The sequence below is a fragment of the Epinephelus lanceolatus genome, chromosome 1 (assembly GCF_041903045.1).
Source record: "Epinephelus lanceolatus isolate andai-2023 chromosome 1, ASM4190304v1, whole genome shotgun sequence".
NCBI lineage: Eukaryota > Metazoa > Chordata > Actinopteri > Perciformes > Serranidae > Epinephelus > Epinephelus lanceolatus.
This window is the reverse complement of record NC_135734.1, coordinates 24,224,877-24,244,998: the sequence shown is the minus strand read 5'-3', so window position 1 is coordinate 24,244,998 and position 20,122 is coordinate 24,224,877.

The window sequence follows — 20,122 nt, the reverse complement described above, 5'->3', positions numbered from 1 at the left end:
ACAGGCTACTTTCATTTATTTTTTTTTATTCCTTTTCCTTTTGACCCCTCCCTGGGGTATAAGGGGCAGACAACAAAAAATAACATTAACAAATCAGAACAGGCGGCAGCCAATGCACAGCAAAATAAATAAAACAGAATTTGTGTACATACATACAAGTCAAAGCAAATCAAGAGAAAAAATCCATTGTGTTACTGGATTTATGGTCATTAAAAACAGGCTCTGCGTGTTGGAATGGGTCATTCCAGCTGATACACTCTGGTTTTCCGGACAACAGCATGACGAGATAGATAAGACTGGACAGAGGTGACTAACACTAACACGAGCCAAGTAAGTGGCTATGGAAAGGGCTTAACCTGACCTGCAATCACACAGGTCAAAGAGCGAGCCAGAAGGAGAGTGTGAGAGCCCGAGAAGGACAGAGGATGGAGCGGCAGTGAGGGTAATGGAAATGTAGGGGTCATAGCATCACAGTGTATACAGTAACATGGGATTGTTAAGTATCTGTGTACGTCTACCCAGTGGAAAGTGTAATTTCAATCTTTCTGCATGGGATGGTCCGACTGTCCTCACCAGAAGCTGTTTCTTCAAATGCAACCTATGTTTACGTTTACCTGACAAGGACCTCATAAGGCTGTGCACATTACAACTCCTGGGCGTCAGGAAAAATACGGAAGTTAAGTAACATTGTTATAACACCTCTTACGATGGAGACCCATCTCAGCTTGATCTTCAGCAAACATTGTGTGTCTTTAACAATTTATGTTACTTTTTGCTGGGAATCCGTCTATTTTATTTTGTATGTATAATCTTGGAGGCAAGGAACATACAAACATGTATTTACAGCAGGTAGTGTACCATACAAAATGAATAGGAGCAAACTTTGCATCAAGTTGTGCCATATACAGTGCAACTATTAGGGAAGAAGTCAGAGAGGATGGATAAGTGAGTGTCTTTAAGACAGGAGAGCACAGTTTGTGTGTTTTCATGCCATTTCCACAGTTAAAGGTGTTAAAATAAATTTGTATGTATAAAAATTAAGATAAAACATGCCACTTGATGTTGAATGCCTTTGATAATGTTGATCGTAAAATACTTTTTAACAGACTGGTTTTCAGTTGGTTCATACCGTATCTCAAAGACATGGGTGATGATAAATCTGAGTGGATAACCATGACATGTGGAGTCCCTCAGGGTTTGATTCTTGGGCCATTATTATTCAACCTTTAGATGATCCCTCTAGGTCAAATCATATGCAGATGACACACAGATTTACTTAGCTCTCGTCGACTAAATATGGTCCTCTTGACTCATTCTATCAAAAAGTCCTACAATTAAATAAAGATATCAGTTGAATAAGTTATTGTATTCGGCAAGAAGAAGGAAAGAATGAAAGATGTATTGTTTAAATAGACTCAGATCTGAGCTTCAGTAGTCACATCAAGGCAATATCTAAATCAGCATTTTATCATCTCAAACAAAAAGTAACGATTGGATGTCTCATGTCAAAACAAGATCTAGAGGAACTCATTTATGCCTTTATTTCCAGTGGGGTGGAATATTGTAGCAGACTTCAGCTCAATCAGAGCTCTGCTACTAGAGTTCTGAAAAAACCAAGGAAACCCAGCACATTGCTCCTGTTCTTACATCTCTGTACTGGCTTCCAGTTACTTACAGAGCAGATTTTAAGTGCTGCTGCTAGAAACATGTCTGATCTCCTTGAAGAATAAAGGGCTTTTTGATCTTAAGGACATAGTCAGTTGGTGGTACCTTGAGTCAAAACCAAACAGGATGAAGCTGCTTTTTAAATTAATTCAATTTCCTAAGTATCTCAATTGCACCCCAACCCTGGCCACTTTCAAATCTAAAAACTCTGCTGATCTCCTGTTTCTTTAATTGAATGGTTTATCTTTTCTTTATCCTGTCTTTGTTACATTTGGGGCAACATATAACTTATCACTGCACTGTACCTGTATTTTCAGTGTTTGATAATTTTTGTCTATTTGTATTTTATTTCATCACAAAAATGCACACACAATGGTTCATATGGTATCTAATGAATTAATGCCCCATTATGTAAAGTTACTGTGGTTACGTTTAGAAAAAGAGACATGGTGATGGTGTACCTTAAAATAAGTTCACTCAGTTTCAAAACTGTTTCTAATCATTGGTCTTCTGGGAGAAAGTCCTGTGTTTGTTTGACCCATCCAGCACCACAACCTACCTCCCTACATGGATTTTAGGCTTTATACTACTTCCTCCTTTTTAATTTCCGGCAGTACATTGGTCATGTGATTGCAGTCTTCCCGATTACGTGGATTCTACACAAATTACTGGTTCACGACTACGTTGGTTATATACAAACTGTGATGCATTACTTTCCATAGGTAAACATGCAAACAGTAAATGAGAACAGCTTTGCCTTACCAATGAGAGACATACCATGACCACAATCCTCCCTTACTTTAACCTAGTAGTTTTTGTGCATAGACCTAACTTAACCTTAACCGTAGAGGTGGTGGATCATAAATCAGTTATATGACTTATTTGTACAGGTGATGTCCTGACAACAGGGGTACAGGATGGTAAAACATTCTCATAGGTCATTTGTGAATGACAACTGATTTTGTCAAGACTAAAAGACTAAAAAAACAATAACTTTCTACTATCAAGATGCAGATGTTAGTAAATAAAATAAGCTATTAAGATCCAAACTTGTAAAAAAAAAAAAAAGTCATTGTCTTGTAATTTCTGATATATTCATAAATTGACTTTAGTACTGTCAGAGTTGTAGAGGAAGTGAATCGCACTTCAGCATTGTCTTCCTGATTCAACAGTGGGTTCTTGGTTTTAAATGGACATTTCTTCAATCAGAGAACATTTTGAGAGACTTCATCTCCTTAAAGGGCCAATTTAGAGTTCAGTTTAAGGGTAAGAGCAGAGTTATGATTGGTCAGGTTAAGTACTCAGGATAGTTTAGGCCTGGGGACTGACTCCTATTCTAGACATTCCTCGTAAGTGTGTAGGGATAAAAAGTGTGTATGTGCAAGAACCCCCTCCTCTCCTACATCTACCTCTGTCTGTGTGCAGATCTGATTATGGTCCTTGATTGCGAGTGACAGTGTGCAGATTGAGTTGCACAGCCTCTCTAATTCTCTCTATTAATGAGTTGCGCTCCACACTGCTGCCCTGGACCCCATCTATTAATCACAATTTGTCATCTGTCTTGTGCTCTCCACACCCACCCTCTCCTCTACCCTTTTCGCCCCCCTCCTCCTCTCCAAACCACACTATCCCTCCTCTACCTGTCCCTTACCTCCCAGCTGCTGATTCCATCTCATCCCTTTATCTCCTTCACAGATTCTCCGCACAACACTCGTCCCTCAATTTGCTGTCTTTCTGTTCGTTGTTCTGTGCTCTGCACCTGTTCCATTTCCTGCCATTTTCACTTGCATCTCCATCTTCAGCTCTTGCACTCCTTTTTTCCCCCCTCTTGCACTTGTGTCTTGCTCTCCTTCCACGACATGGTCGAGCATACTGAGTGGGTTTTCCCCCTGAAAATCCACATTTTAATTCTGCCAGTGCACCAAGGTTAAGTAAGCCCTCTCACATCGGTAAATAATGATTTATCACTCCAATTCATATCCGCATTGGTACTTTGTAATTAGATATTTTGCCATAGACATACGGCTATTTATCCGGCAAAATTAAAAAATACTTTACAGCTTAGTTAAGAGCCACCTCTTCCTTTTCTAAAGACCCTTGGTTGTGACTGTATAGGCTGTCAAACGTTTGTAGTTTTGATGGTGCCATGACAAACACGCTGTGTGAAAACCAGCAGTTTCTGGTACAGTTACAGTGACATGTCAGGAAGTTGAATGAAATTATGTGGACAGAAAGAGAGGCAGAAGAAAGCTACGGTTCATTACTCATGGATCAAAAGTAGCTCCCGAATCCCTACTGAGCAACTGTGTCAGAACTCCTCCACCCCACACTGAACATTAATTAAAGCCCTTGTCTGTCCCAGCAACCTGCTGCTCCTGCCTGGAAATCTTTGTTCTGAATCTCTCCAATGTGGGAAACACTTAGCGCGACCGCACCCGGTGAACGACACACGCACACAAGCCTGTAACAGATGTGAAGCACTGTAGTAAATGTTCCATATTAAAAGTAATACTGTGACTTTTTCATACAAACAAAAGTCAGTTTTGTGCTGTCTGCTGACAACTTAAATGATCTTGATATCATGTTGGATTGAAGCTTTTTGATAAGTTTCTGCTGAAGAGCATAACTTTCACACATGCTGTTATGTCATTTCGAACCCTGAATTAAAGCTGGTGATCTAAATTCTCTAAAGTTTCTAAAAAAACAAACAAACATTAAAAATATATATCTATGTAAGGGATAAAATCAAACCTGATAAAATGATTATGAAAACCATTAATGTGTCATTATTGAACTACAGTTGTTTACAGTTGTTTACGCACTAAAATGAAAATTTTCACACAATTAACAGCTCTTTACACTCAAGAAGCAAAACACCTGTCCATAGTTGCACAACAATAAGCACAGACTCAGCTTCACACTTTTTGCAAAACATTACACACAGTGATTTGCAAAACTCTACACGCATTATCACACCTTAGACACAGATAAGGATTGTGAGGTTACTTCCTTCTCATTACAAAGCCCTGGCTTGCCAACAACCACACTAATGAACAAATTGGATAATCACATCCACCTGGTGTGGAAGCACACAGGTGCTTAATTGAAAATGCAGCACTCAGGTAGGTGCTATAAAAGGCAGCAGGTGAGTTCACCTGTCTTCAACAAAAATGGAAAGAGTCAGAAGAAGAAGAGGAGTGAGAATGAGAGGGGGAGCTCAAAGAGGAGAAGGAGGCAGAGGAAGAGGAAGAGGAGAAGAAGAAGAAGGAGGTAGAGGAAGAGGTAGAGAGGGACCTGAAGAAGTTATAGAACCTGAACAAAGAAGACGAGGACCAAATTTAACTCAAGAAATCCGTGCAACACTTATTGACCACGTTATCAACCATGGACTGACACTGAGAGAAGCTGGACTAAGAGTCCAGCCAAATCTCAGCAGAAATACTGTAGCGACAGTAATTCAAACATTTCGTCGAGAAAAGTACATTACACAGTACAGTACACTGAAACTGCAGCTTACTGTACTTGTCATCACTTCTGATATCCTTTCCTGTGACATGTGTTTTTTGTCTACATAGGATTGAGGGTCGAGGACACCAAGGTGGAAGGCGCCCCATGTTCACTCGGGCACAAGAGACAGCCATTGTAAACATGGTTTTGGCCAACAATTGTATCAGGCTGAGAGAAATCCAAGCCAATGTCATCAATGATCACAATATTTTCAATAACATCCATAAAGTCTCTCTGTCAACATTGGGTCGAATCCTCAAAATAAATCAAGCAACTGTATCGAGTGGAGGTATGTATTGTTCACCTTACTATGGTGTGGCATTGTGCACTGCACAACTTTTTTGCATGAAAAATTACTGTGCTAGATAGTGAACAGCGTCCTATTGTCTTTTACTGTGTTTCAGAGAGTCTTGCAAATGGATGCTGAAGAAATCCAACATGAATTTATATATGTTGATGAGGCTGGATTTAACCTTGCGAAAACTAGAAGAAGAGGGAGAAATGTAATTGGACGCAGGGCAATTACCAATGTGCCTGGGCAGCAAGGGGGTAACATCACCCTTTGCGCTGCCATTACCCAAAATGGGGTCCTCCACCGCCATGCGAATCTGGGACCCTATAACACCAATCTAATACTTGCATTTCTTGACAGATTACACGACATCGTCACAGCATTAAACCAAGTGGACTGCATGCAGTACATTGTCGTTTGGGACAATGTATCTTTCCATCGATCTGCTCTGGTCCACAATTGGTTCCATGAGCACCCTGAATTTGCAGTCTTATACCTTCCACCATACTCCCCCTTCCTAAACCCAATAGAGGAGTTTTTTTCTGCATGGCGGTGGAAGGTATACAACCTTCGGCCCTATGACCGTTTGCCCCTCATTCAAGCCATGGAGCAGGCCTGTGATCTTATCGAAGCAGCTTCTGTGCAGGGGTGGATTCGTCACACAAGGTGATTCTTCCAACGGTGCCTTGCCAATGAAGACATAGCCTGTGATGTGGATGAAATCCTATGGCCTGATCCAGCCAGACAGAGAGATAATGATTAGTTACAGTATTGTTGTTGTTGTTGTTGTTGCTTTAGTTTTTCTTCAGAGTTGCTGTAAGTGTAGGTACTTCATGCAGTAATTTTTATTTGTCTACACTTTACAGTAGTAAGAAAAACTACTATTTTGTTCTGATTTTCATAAATATTTTCAGTCTGCAGCAATCTGCAATCAGTGTTGTGTTTGTTTGTTGTATTTGTGTACTTTCTCTGTATACCTCAAAGTAATCATGACGAATGTTGTGGGTTTGACAATATCTTTTGTCATATAAATTATCCCTTACATAAACATGTCTGGCAAAAAAGTCTAGCACTAGACCAGCTATTTCCTAAAATAGGGGTTTTTACAAATGTATTTTGTATTGATCACTGTAGTGTGTAGCTGACTGCAATAGTGTCTGATCATTTGAAGACCGTGTTAGTGAGATGAAAACAAAACAGCATTTTTATAAATATGTGTATATGTTTTGACTGAAGTGTGTCATTTTGCAAACAATCTAGGAGTTAAGCAAATTGAGTGTGGTGTTTGGATAACTGTGTGAATATTTTGAAAAAAGGAGCCCTGTTTTCAAAATTGCGTGTAAACAATTGAGAAACTGTAAATATTTTGACAGTAATTACAAAGACTGTTTAAGGAAACAAACACTAATTTGCTACTTAACGGGTGTTACTCAGGAAGTACATTAACACTGCTGATTAGGCAGATCAAATTAGACACATACACTGCACCTCTCCCCTCTCCCAGTGTCAACTGGAGGTGTGGGGAGAGGTGCAGTGTATGTGTTGGCAGGTTTGAGCATGGTGAGGAGGATGTGAGATATCAAGGGTTGTATTGCAGTTTTAGCACAAGGGTTTTCTGATTGCAAATATCTGGAAACATTACAGCAGGTCTGTGCAATAACAAGACAAACTGTGGGAAGTGAATGCATTCTGTGTTCATATTATTCACATTGAGTAAGGCTTTTGTTTTTTGAATCCCTAAAATCAAACAGGTTGTTCACATGTACTGGTCATACGTGTACCTACAAAAAGTAATGCATCACAATTCGTATATAACCCATGTAATCAGCCCAGGAAAGTGGCATTTGGAGCAGTGGGAACTTTGAGTTATTGTTTCTTTTTCTAAACCTAACGTATATAACTTAAAATTAAGTATGTAACTTTTACGTTAAGAATGTAGCGTCACTCATGGGGTGCTAATTTGTTAGATATCATACAAACTGTTGTCGGAGGATACATTGAACCAACAGACACTTAAGCTTAATCAGCATGTGAAGATGAGGATCCATAAAAGATTGAGGGAAAATGGTTGAAAAACTGATAACTGGATGTGCAACACCAATGTCACAGCACCAATATAAAATTATGGACCTTGCACAAACTTAAAAAAAAGATGACTGAGAAAAAGAAAACACTGACACAAGGACTCACACTGCAAATAAAGATGGGGATGTCACTAACCCTGTCTTTGTGAGCATGTTCCATAAAGAGTTGTGCAAGTTACTGAAAATGAGTAATTAGATACATATACTACTTGTCCCAAAAGTAATCAAATAACTTTACCAATGATTGAATTGGCAACCTCTGGGGCTGAAAAATGAAATCAACAAAAAGTGCTTAAAACTGCAGTTCCATGAGTGGCCACTTGAGGCTGGCTCCAGAAAGCAAATTAATCCCCATAGACCACCATGTTAAAATGCCCAACTTCACAGCAGAATTAAACATGTTTACAGCCTGGTACAAAAAGGTTTTGGTCTTCATAGCTAATTTCAAAATGTACAGTGCGTGAAATTTTCTATAACTCACCTGTTGACATTTTATTAAGGCTTAAAATTATGAATATTTATCAAATATAATCACTTCTGGCTCCAAAAAAAACACAAGATGATGACTGCCGAAATGCTGAACTGGAGGCTTCAAAACGGCAGTCCACAAACCAAACGATGACATTACTGTAGCTACGTCCATTATTTGATATAGTCTATGCAATTATTAAAATAGTTAAGAATAATGTAATTAGTTACTAGGGAAATTAATGTTTGCAATACTTTGAAATATAAGCTTCACTTCTCTCATTAATGCACAGATTACTATATTAATTTAACATTGCTGTGACACACTGTCAAATTTTACCATTGTCACAATGATAAAAAAGTAGGTAGTGGAACAACTTTTAATAGGCTGATCAACTGAAGCCACAACAGTCTTCAAATCAAGCAACACAAGTTAGTTTTTCTCTTTTTTACTCTTTTTCTACGAAATGATAGACATTAGAGTATTTCTTATTTAAAGGTAGGCTATACTATGCAGGAATGTTGGTTTCTGTTTATAAACACACACTCGCCAGCCAGAATGAAAGTAAAAGCCAACCCCAGATTCACTCATTTGGCATTTCACCTCGCTATACTTGTGTTTTTTTGGGTGCTGTATTACTTGGATGCCTGCTGCTTACGGTCTGACAAATGGTGGCAACCTGAGAGCTGGTTGGTACACACCCATTAATGTCCCAAGCACAGACAATAAGAAGAAAAGAAGAAAATACAGGCAGAGTCTCTGCAGATAAGCACACCGCCATACACTCCTAATGGGTCCTAAGTGATGATTAAGAGGAATTACTTCTTTGTGAGTCTATACATTCATGTAGTCTTATGTTTCATTTTGCCGTTCAGCCATTCTTTTGGGCTGTTTGTCTGTTTTGCCCGTGCCCTCCAGCAGGTGTTTTCTGGCTGCCATCTACAGTCTGATTGAATCCATGTGAATGCAACATAATGCTCATTGATTCATTCATGCCAATCATTACAAGGTTGGGTAAATCTGCAATAGGCTGCATTTATGCAGTAATCAAGAACAAAGTGATGAATAATGAGCCCATTTCAATTTCTGTAATTATTATTCTGTTACTTATTTTGAAAAAGTAACTAGTTATGTTTCTAGTGAAAAGTGGTGAATTACAGTAACACTTTACTCTCAACACTGGTTTCATGCTAGCATTAGCATTAAGCTCAAAGCACTGTTGTTCCTGAGTACAGTCTCACAGAGCTGCTATAGCATGACTGAACACTCTGCGTTTATGGACATTTACAGGGTCACATTTGTGTACAGAACATTGACTGCCCGTATCATTTCAGATAAGTGAACTGCACACCCAGCCTTGCACTGTATTACACCCAGCTACAGTACATAGATGTAGATATTTGCAGTGAGATGTCCAGAGGTGATATGGTGGAATTTAATCTGATATTCATTTGTGAGAGCCTGTCAGGAGAGGCAGCCTTCTGTCACCAGAGATTGCGGCTGTGAAAACAGACAACAGTTCATTAAAATCCACCAAATTGCCTGGACACCTACATCCACCCTCCCATTCCCACAAAAAAAAAAAAGGAAAAAAGAGTTGTGAATAATTTAGCAGTGCTGATCCTCTCGCTGCTCAGAGGTCACGGCCTCTCTAAACGATGACAGAAGATGGATCTGGCAACTCTGTCTGGTGGCTCCATGCATGTCTTATTCCCTGGGACTGAATGACAAACCTGGGCTGGTCTGGGACCCTTGTCTTTCTTTGTACTGTAGCTGTCTCACAGCTTTTACTTTTGCAGTTTACAAATACTTCTTTCTGTGGACCGTGAATCTTGCACAAATAAAATCAGTCCCGAGGAGTTGAGTTCAACACGGAGCAGGATGCGGCGAAAAGAAAAAAAAAAGAAAAAAAAATGGAACACAGCAACCCGTGACGAAGGACAGAAAGACAGCCGGGGTGGAAGAGAGAGCGAGGGATCATCCAGTAGGGATGACAGGGGCAACAGAGAGAGGAGAGAAAAGGAGGGAGAGATAGTGAAGCGAGACATCGATGACCTTCTTTTAGCTCTTAAACCATGCTGTTCATGCCATCGCATCACTCAGAGACAAGAACACCTCCTATACCCTGCTGCTGCGACATGAACATGACAGGGGCTGTCTGATATACTGGACAATGCTCTCTAATACACACACACACACACACACACACACACATTTTCCTTTTTAGGCTTTGTGTGATTACATCCACAGTAAAACATCAGATTTTCTTGTATTCCTAATTTGACTTGCCTCATTAGAACACATTCATGCGTGCTACAACACATAAAGACTCCATAAACCACGTTACACACATTAGCTTCCTCTATATTTCAACACTAGAATAAAAATACACCTGCAAACATCAGATGCAGAATGCACAATCAAATCTCTATCCTGCTGTTTTAGAGATGTCTCTGAGCTGCGACCCTTTGACTCAGTCATGGACTCACTTCTTTGGTTTAGCTGTGAAATATATATTGAAAGTCCGGGCTTATTGGAAAAAGTGTTTGTCAAAGATGCTAAGAAACATGTTAAATAAACAACATTATTAATTTTATCTGCAGCAAGCCACACAGCATGCTGTTGAAAAATGATTAGCTTTGGTTTACGCCATGTTGAAGGAGCGTGCTACAGTCCAATTAGGCTGTCTGATTGTCCTACTAATACACGTAGTTCTTGTTTATTAGCTGTAGTAGCTTACTTCAAACCAAATAATTTTTTATTTGTCACATACATAATTATAGAACCACAGCACATTGTCTTCAAATTCTACAATATATAGTAGCACAAAGCATCCCAAGGCCAAGGAGCTTACCATGAGCTGACTACATTGTTTTGGGGAATTAACAGGTTTCACTGAAAAAAAAAACAAAAGCACGTTTTGTTCAGCAAGATAATCCTCAAAAATAAGCACCACTTTTATGATTTTTGAAGCCTAAATGCAATCGCCAAAGGTAAAAAGCTAATGTAAGGCTATAAATAAACTACATCACGGTCACATGACATGACAACATTACGTTTTGTAGTCTCATTTTTCACACAAAAATCAGGAGTGGTGTATTTACCAACATATTTTATGCTGTAGAACAAAGCGTGAACAAAAAATCTCTTAAGCTTGTGTCAACCTTATTTTAGGCACCCAAAAAACATTCAAAAACCTTTGAGACAAAAGAGACTCGTTCCTGCAGCACTCTATATCGAAGTTTAGAATAACAATAGTGGCTCTGTTCTGTTCTTTATTTAGATTGGGGAAGTGTATACTCCAGCAACTCCAGCCAAACTCAGACTCAGTCACAGTTCCCCTTGAAGAAAAGTATTTCTCTTATAAAAATGTAAATACAAAAAATAAAGCATAAATCTCACATTTGTGTTGATGTCTAAGTAGCCTTTTTTTCTATAGTGCACATTCAAAAACAGGGTTATTATAGAATGAAATAACATTTTGATTACATTTTTGTCTATATTATGCTGGCTATAGCTCTACAAGAATAATGCTGTTTCTTTATTTCTGTGTCTTCTACATGGACCATTAACTGGGTTACGCTGCTCTCATGCACAGTTTGTACATATACCTATAAAAAGTAATGCATCATGGTTTGTAGATAACTCATGTATGTAATGTATCATGTGACAAATACACTGATGGGAGTAAAGAATTTAGTACAAAGACGAAAGTCTGTGTTAAGAGACAGGTTGGGTTGGTGGATGAATCAAACAACACAAGAGTTCCCCTTTGGGAGGCTGGTGTCTGGACTCATGTGAAACCAAGTGAACTTTGAGTTTTTTTAACCTAAGTTTTCACCATGTTTCGATTCAATTATATTGAACTGAATTGAATTCAACCTTATATATCCTAAAGGTAATTCCTGTGCCAGAGAATGCCTCAAATTACAGTAACACTCGAGCAGTAACCACAATTTAACGTTGACCAGAAACAGAACCAGAAACAACCAGAACAACCAGTGTGTTCCCTGGGTCAGGGTCATTCACTGGGCCCAGTTTTAGAAACAAAAGAGTATTAAATGTCTGGCAAAATATACAAATATACAAGATAAGAAGTGTTTTCAAGGAGCAAAAGCTAAGCCTATGTAACTTTAGTTGCCCAAACTTAACCTACATTACTTTATGTCAAGTATGTCACATTATTTGTGGGGCGCTAATTCGTAAGACATCATATGAACTGTTGTGTGTGTATTTTGTAGTAAATCATACGAACCACTGTATGTGGACACACTGACGGGTTAGGACACTGACTTTTTGCTTTTAGCTTTAGCATGTCTTTTGGCATGTTAAGGTATGTAGATATCAAATGTGTATTTAGGAACCCTTGAAAAAGTTAGCTGGAAACATTGAAAAGTCAACCAGGGACACAGTTTTCAACCAAATCAGGATGTGTAGACATGTAGACACACTTGTACATTGTGTGTGTGTGTGTGTGTGTGTGTTTGTGTTTTTTTGTTTTTTTTTAGATAAGAATCCACATTATATACTGTGGTAAACCAGCCATCCATCTTCCACCATTTGGGTTAAATGTGCAATCTAACAGTGAAAAGCTATCCATCTCATAATCTGTCTCTCTCACACTGATCTATCCATCTGTGTCCTTAACCTGAAGCCTCTACCTGTCTTCGCTGCTGGGTAAACAACTGCTCCAGACACAATTACAGTAACAAATCTCCCCCCTGCACTATTTCTATTTTCCTCCCACACAGTCTCACCCGTTCTCCCTCTTTTCAAGCTTTACCTTCAGCCCTCGCTCCCTTTTTCACTCCACAAACCACAAGTGCAGCGGCCTCATTTGTTTTTATCTTGTGGTTAACGATGTTTCATTTAGCCTGTGCTTGGGTGGGTTGGTAAACCGAAAAACTCTTCATCTTTCTCTATAAGAAAAACTTGTGCAGGAATTGATCATAGCTGGAGCTTTAGTTATTCTGATTTCCCTGCAAAGAAGCAGTATTTCTTTCAGTACTCTCTGCTTAATTGTGCTCCTTAATGTCAGAGCTTTAAGGATGAATGGCTCCCGCAAGTTCATGACTGGTTACTGATCTTTTCAGATGATCAGTGGATGATGCCAACCTTTCAACACGGCACATTTTACTGTGGATAGTGCTTTGCTGAGGCTTGTTTAATGGGCTGATTGATGCCCTTATTAAAAAAGCTGGACAAAGGTGGATACTAATTCCTCATCCTTGAATGGTCACCAGGCCTATGACGAAGGGAAAAGCCACCTAAAGACTCTGCAGTGGAAATCAGGATGTGGGGGTACAGGAGAACAAGGGATGAAACACCACAGGCCAGTGGATGGTAAGTGGAATTATTGGAGGAATTAAATTTGAAATGAAAAAGAAATAATTCTGAGAAAAGCCAAAAAAGGAGAAATTACTCTATTTGTGTCACCATTAACATGTTATATCTAGACAGGAAATTAGTCTCTCTTCTATTCTAAAATTAACTCTTAATCCAACCTAAAATGTTCAACAAAGGTGTTGTGGCTCCTGCACTGTGTTTCTCTTCCTCCTTTACCATCTGACTGTCTGTTTTCCCACTTTCAGTGTGTGTTGCAGAATTTTCTGCCAACCTTCAGTTCTCCACTAATCACTCTCCTTGAGTTTTCTGCCCTTTCCTCATCACCTGATTAGTAACCTGCTTGTACTGCTGCCCCCTATTAGTCATTAGTCTGTTTCCTCTTAGGTGGAAACCATCTCTGAACCAAAATCTACCTACACGTATCCCTCATCTTGTGAGAAACTGTTTGATTAAGAAGCAGGGGGGACAACCAGAAGATTAGTGATATGAGGGCAGGAGTGTGGCCCCATGGGTAATAACAAGTCGAAACTTGCTATAGGCTCCAGGAGATAACATGTCCAGAAGTGGAGAAGGGTTCCTTAGGAAGTGGCCTGGAAGGACCCTAGGTGTGCATGATACAACCACATTGATGTAGCATCGCTATAGACCTGAGTTTCAGAGCTTGTTTGCAGCTTTGGCCGAGCAGGGCAAAAACTGGGCCCATGGGAGATATGCTGGTCAGTCCTGGGAGCACCTGTGATGTCATGCCGGGAGCTCAACTTTCAGGAACATCTGTAACAACTTGAGAAACCACAGACAAAAGGTCTAAATAGCATGTTTCAGAGACAGGAACTTGTTTTAAAAAAACAGTCTTTACTTTGTAAGCTGTTCAGTGATGGAGAATTTGTGCGGCACTGCTTGATCAAAGTGGCTGGCATCATATGTCTTGAACCTGTGTGGCCCTCAGTGATATGCTGGCTCCATAAACTGACACTCATTTATTTAAGCAATATCACACGAGAGGGAGTGATGTTATACTCGTATATCGTCACAGCTGTGATTTGGTCATAGGCATGAGGCCGTTAGTCAATGAAATGTAAACACAACAGTACATATTTGACCACTTATTTTTTGACATTTTAGGGGAAGCTGAGCTTCCCTTGCAGTCTTAGAACAATCGCCACTGTTCACATCATACAGGACACATACACATCCTCACATGCTTACATCCACATATGCACACATAAACATAGACGCCTTCATGTCGGCAAGTACGCCATCATTTTCTCTACATAAACCCAGCCATCCTTTGTGTGTTTGTACTTTGTGCTCCGTCGGCATGTATACATGAATTAAAAACGTGCCTTTGTTGCCTGACTGATTCATCTTCCTCAGACCTGAGACCACAGAATCTTCCTTTCACTCCACCCCCTGACTTATTGGTCACTGTTGTACCTTACCATGCCTTTAAACATTCTCGCTGAAGACCTTTATCTTTCTGTGGGCTGAGGCGCACTTTATCTTTGGCGTTAACAGGGGGTTGAATGATGTGTTGAAAAAGCAGAGACAAGACGGCCATGGATTTTAAGAATATATCGAAGCTGCTTAGCTGGTGACTTATTATTTGCTGCATTCACAGTCGAGACAGTAAATCTCAGCTGACCAAACTTACTCCCTCTCTCTTTTTCTGTTCATCTATCTTTTTCAGAGGCAGTCTCGTAACATTTCTCTCGTGTCCCTCTTTGTCTTTGTCTCCTTTTGCCAAATAATGACTGTGCATCACGATTACTTCATTTCAGGAAATTGACGTTGTCATTATCTATTTAACCCCTCTCCCTGCGTTTGTCAGATTTTGCTATCTATTGCAAAACATTAATTGTTTGCTTTTTATCAACAGGCTAGCGAGATGCTCGCAGCCTGAAATTCAGCTCTGTCTTTGCTCAGTGTGAGTGAAAAGTGGCGCTGGGTACCATAGGACCTGAATAATTCATGCCTGCTCTGGCTCCGTCCATGTGTTTTAAATACTGACTATAGACCAGGAAGCTATGAATCATTCATCACAGGCGATTAAAGTCTGCTGTTAATTAACCCTTATCCTTTCACAGTGGTATGGAGGAGGTCAGTGACTGGTCCCTGCCCTGACTTCTCAGACCACCTGCTCCTTCCCTCAGTCTCTCAATCCTGAATTCGACTATCTAATGCTGTACTGTGAGGCAGTGCATGAGGGTTTAGCTTTTGAGATACGAGGAGTTTTTCCCATTCTGAATCACCAAAAAAAGGTAATTCTTGTATGAGTGATAAGAGTATACTGTATTGTTCAATATAAAAAGACACTTTGGAACATGTTTTGAGTGTAGTGAGTATGTTAAATGTGTGTATGTGTGTGAGTATATGTGTGTCTGTGTAATTGCCGTGACGAGACAAGATGTTGAGAACTCAGCGGTGCATGTCGTCAGAGCGCTTGAACGCTCCACGGATGGCCCACAGAGAGGAGGAATGAAGGAGAGACAGAAGGGGGTAGAAGGATGAGAGGAAAAGAGAAGGATAGACAGACAGATAAATGAATAAACAATGTTTATTGTTTAAACAACAGAGAACTTCACAGAGATATCAGAGGGAGCAGCTGTGATACTGTACATGTGATTTGTCTAAGAGCCATTTTATCTGTTTGGTTGTGTGTGTTTGAGGACTGAGGTCAGATTAGTTTCATTAGACCCAGTTAGAATATCATTCATTGGTTAATTACTACTTACAGAAAAATGTAATTATACATAGGATATATAAGCTGTAGTCTCAGTCTGTATTCAGATACAGATGGAAACACTGATCTGTGAATGTGGAAAGAGCATTTCCACTCTTTATTTCTCCTTCAGTTTCTGAATGTATAATATTTTGTCGTTGAAATAAACCAGTGAAGGCAAGATCGTGACAAGATGAATTGAGTCTTCTTTTTTTTATCAGTTATTATAATAAAAAACCTTATACAAGGCTGGTGTAGGATATATGACCCCGCTTTACACTTTGCATCAGAATGCATCTTGTTTCCAGATAGTATCCCTGTCTATCATTTACACCTAGTAATAACATTCGCCAGTGGTAACCACATTAAGCTCCGAATTGAGATTGGATCGCTTTTCCCAGCTCAAACATTGTATACTTTTGTCAAACCAAACTGAAACTTTTTCTTGTCTTGACTCTGGTCCATAAAGAATACCCCCGTAGCCACCACGAGACAGGCGGGTCTGTAGTCCAAAGGCACTTGTCCCCGCCTGTCAATACGATTATGATAGGAATACAAAAAAAATGCTTTAATAATATGTATATTTTGAAAATAGAATTAGTTAGGCTCATGAAACTGTATGAATTTCAGAGCCAATATAGGCGTAATATAAAACAAAATCTTTGCTGGTTCATATTTTTCTTTGTTAAATAGGCTACATCAGAACCAGTTAGAAAGATTAAGAAGGCAACAGTGAGGTTCATGAGGGAAAATTGCCGCTGCCTCGCTGGTTTGAAACAGTCACATGTGATTATATGTTTTCACCCATGTAGTTGTTGTATCTATAAAACACATTTGAATTTATGCTTGTTTTTACTATGGTCATTGTGTCCCTGACAACCTCCAGAGTTGGTCTGGCTGATCAGATTACAAGCACTATCCAAATACAATCCGACTGCCTAAAACGCTGTTTAATGCAAGGTGTGAAGCATGATGCTGGTCAAACATAAATAAGACAGCGGGGCTATATTCAACAATTCATGTTTTTTTTTTGTTTTTTTTTCCATATGAAGTTTTAAAGTTTAAACGGGGCTTAGCAGGACATTCAGTGTGACAGCAGTCATGTAATATAGTAAACAAGCTAACGACGCTAACGACAGTTCAGAAATGTGCAGCAATGTTTTTTGCCAACACTAAATATCAAACAAAAGCCACGGACTGTGTTGTGTTAAGTATCTGTGGGCTGTAAATTCACCACTTGATTATGTAACAAGATTATATTATCTCGGAGCCTTAGGGTGTAAAGTTTCTCAAGTCTAGAGTGCTCACTCCACAGCAAAATATAGCGACCAAAGCGTCCCCAGAAGTACAGTGCAGAAGTACACTGGTCTCCAACTGACGATTTGAATCTCTGACTTTCAAGCGGCAGCCCTACAAGACAGAATATACAGTGAAAAATATGAGGCTGTACTTTATGCGATACTTTTAGCGAAATTCTAACACCACCATGCAAACATGTTTCGCAGTGACATTTCTAACATGCTGATGTTTAGCAGGTGTATCATGTTTATTATCTTATTTTAGTGTGTTAGCATGCTAACATTTGTTAATTAGTACTAAACACAAAGGGTCTCATTCATGAAAAGTGAGTAAATCTGTGTGTAGATTTGCACATAAAAGCCTACGCTACTAAAAACCAACTCCAGATTCAGGAACGCCGCGGGAAACTCAGATTTGATCGTAAACACATGTATGATCATGAATGCCAATCCATCGTAAAGTGACAGCGCGCTCCCGGTAATCAGCAATTAGCATTAATCCCCACCCATGAATAGCCAATGACCACCATATAAGGAGGTGTAGGTGCATCCAGTCGACCTGTCAGTCATGGCGCAAACAAAGAAAGAGAGAGAGAGAAAAAAAAGAATTTTTCCGAAGCGGATATCAAAATAATTTTGGGTGAAGTGGACTTAAGAAAAAACATTTTATTTTCTTCAGTTAGTAGTGGTGTGATAGGGGCAGGCAAAGCGAAGGCCTGGAGGGAGGTAACAGATGATGTTAATGTTGTCTCCATAGTAAAAAGAACCATGTCAGAGGTGAAGCGTAAATGGTTTGATATGAAACTGGAGGCAAAGAAACGCAAAGATTCATTTTTGGGGTTTTGAATGAAGTGGGAACGGGAAACCAGAGATGTTTTGTGCGTAATGGATAAACTCTAAATCAGTGATGGCTGGAATGTAGAGCTATTTAACATTTATTTTAACAAATGAGATGGATAACATATAGCCTAGCAGTTTTGTATGCATTGTCTTCAAATTATTTGAATCTTAATAGCCTAAAGTTCTGTTTTATACAACGTAAAAAATATATTTTTCAAATCATATTTATTCATTCAAATGATCAAAAAGTCACAAAAAAAACAAAAAACAAAAAACAAAATGTGTTGTCTTAAATAGTTCTTTCAGCTGGCACGTGCTCCTTCGTGGCTCCACCACCTGCTGCTCCTGCTGCCCCTGCTGAACCCAGGCACCGAGGCCAAAGAGGCTGTGATCCGGCTGTCCTCACGGATATTTTTATTATCATCATTCAACATGTAGAAAGAACGTGTAAGCTATTGAGTCGATTTACATAGATAATTCACAATCATGAACCTAATCTGGATCTTAAACCTGCTAATTGCCAACTAATTTAACTAAATGTGTTATATTTTTAATATTTTGTCATGTTTAGATTACGTGTTTCAAAGGCATCTGTGTATTGTGTACACAACAGAGCGTAATAAGAATTAAATTTGTAATTTCCAGTAGTAACAAGCAATATTTATGTGCTTTACTAAATTTACACAAGCACTACGAGTGGTCAGGAGCAGGAGTAGATTTTGTTAGTAGCTACGAGAAGATCGGAACTACTAAAATACTGATGAATGCGGACATGCACTTAAATTTCCATCTGCGAACAGTTTATACACAAATTCCTTCTGTTCACGTTTCATGAGTGAGACCCAAAGTACGCTGAAGAATGTCACTAGTTTTATATGTAGTTTGCGCATTTACTAACATATGGTAATAGATAAAATGTTGACATGATGAAGGAAAATTCAGATTCAGGATTCATCCATGAATGGAACCATGAATGTCTGTACAAATATTAATGGCAATCAGTAGGTTTGGAGATATTTCACTCTGAACAGAAGCAGCAGACTGACAACCAACTGACCAAGTGAAGTTAAATGGTTTGTCCATTTAAGGCCTTACATAGGCAACTTTAGCGTAGGTATGTTTGTTACTTATTTAGAGAAGACTGCTTAGAGATCCCTCAGATATTGACTGAAAGACTGCATTCATATCATCAGATCCTTTAGACTGACATTATGAGCAAATGGAAAAAACCCATTCTCGTCAGCCTCTGAGTTATGTTACCAAGTCCAAGGTATTGGGAATATCTGACAGCAGTAACATCTCTCTTGTCTGCATCTGGTTTCACTTGATGACGAATTGTTCCAAATAAATAACAGTTTTAAAAAGTAGCTAATTTAAGCTATTTAAAGACTATCAGTAGAAGAAACCATCTTTGAATAATCCGTGAACATTCCCAAACTGGAATAAGGGGAGGTTTTCTTGTCCTTCCTATTCAGCCCACGCTGAGTGAATGCAGCTTCCATGTGCAGTAGTGAGTCTCACAGGAACTGAGAATGAGCTGTGGAAGAATCTTCAGGATACAAGCCACTAGAGCAAGAGTGGCTCAAACAATGTCAACAATTTCAGTTAGTACTAAATGTAATGAAATTGAAACATATGTCTTGTCACCTCACCAGTCTCACATCTGAAACAAGTTTATTGTACATTTTATTCCATCTGACTGTTGTCATACGATGTTCCTCTTGTCTCACTCCTTCTTCCTCACCAGACACTCCCTTCAGCTCATTTTGCAGAGGATTCATCTTGGAGAAAGAAAGGAGGGGAGTAATGTTGGAAGAGGGAGGAGGGAAGGAGATGAGGCCTCTGAGGACCCCGTTGATTTCTGTGAAGTGAGCAGCATTTTAATTCCATGTGCCAAGGCCA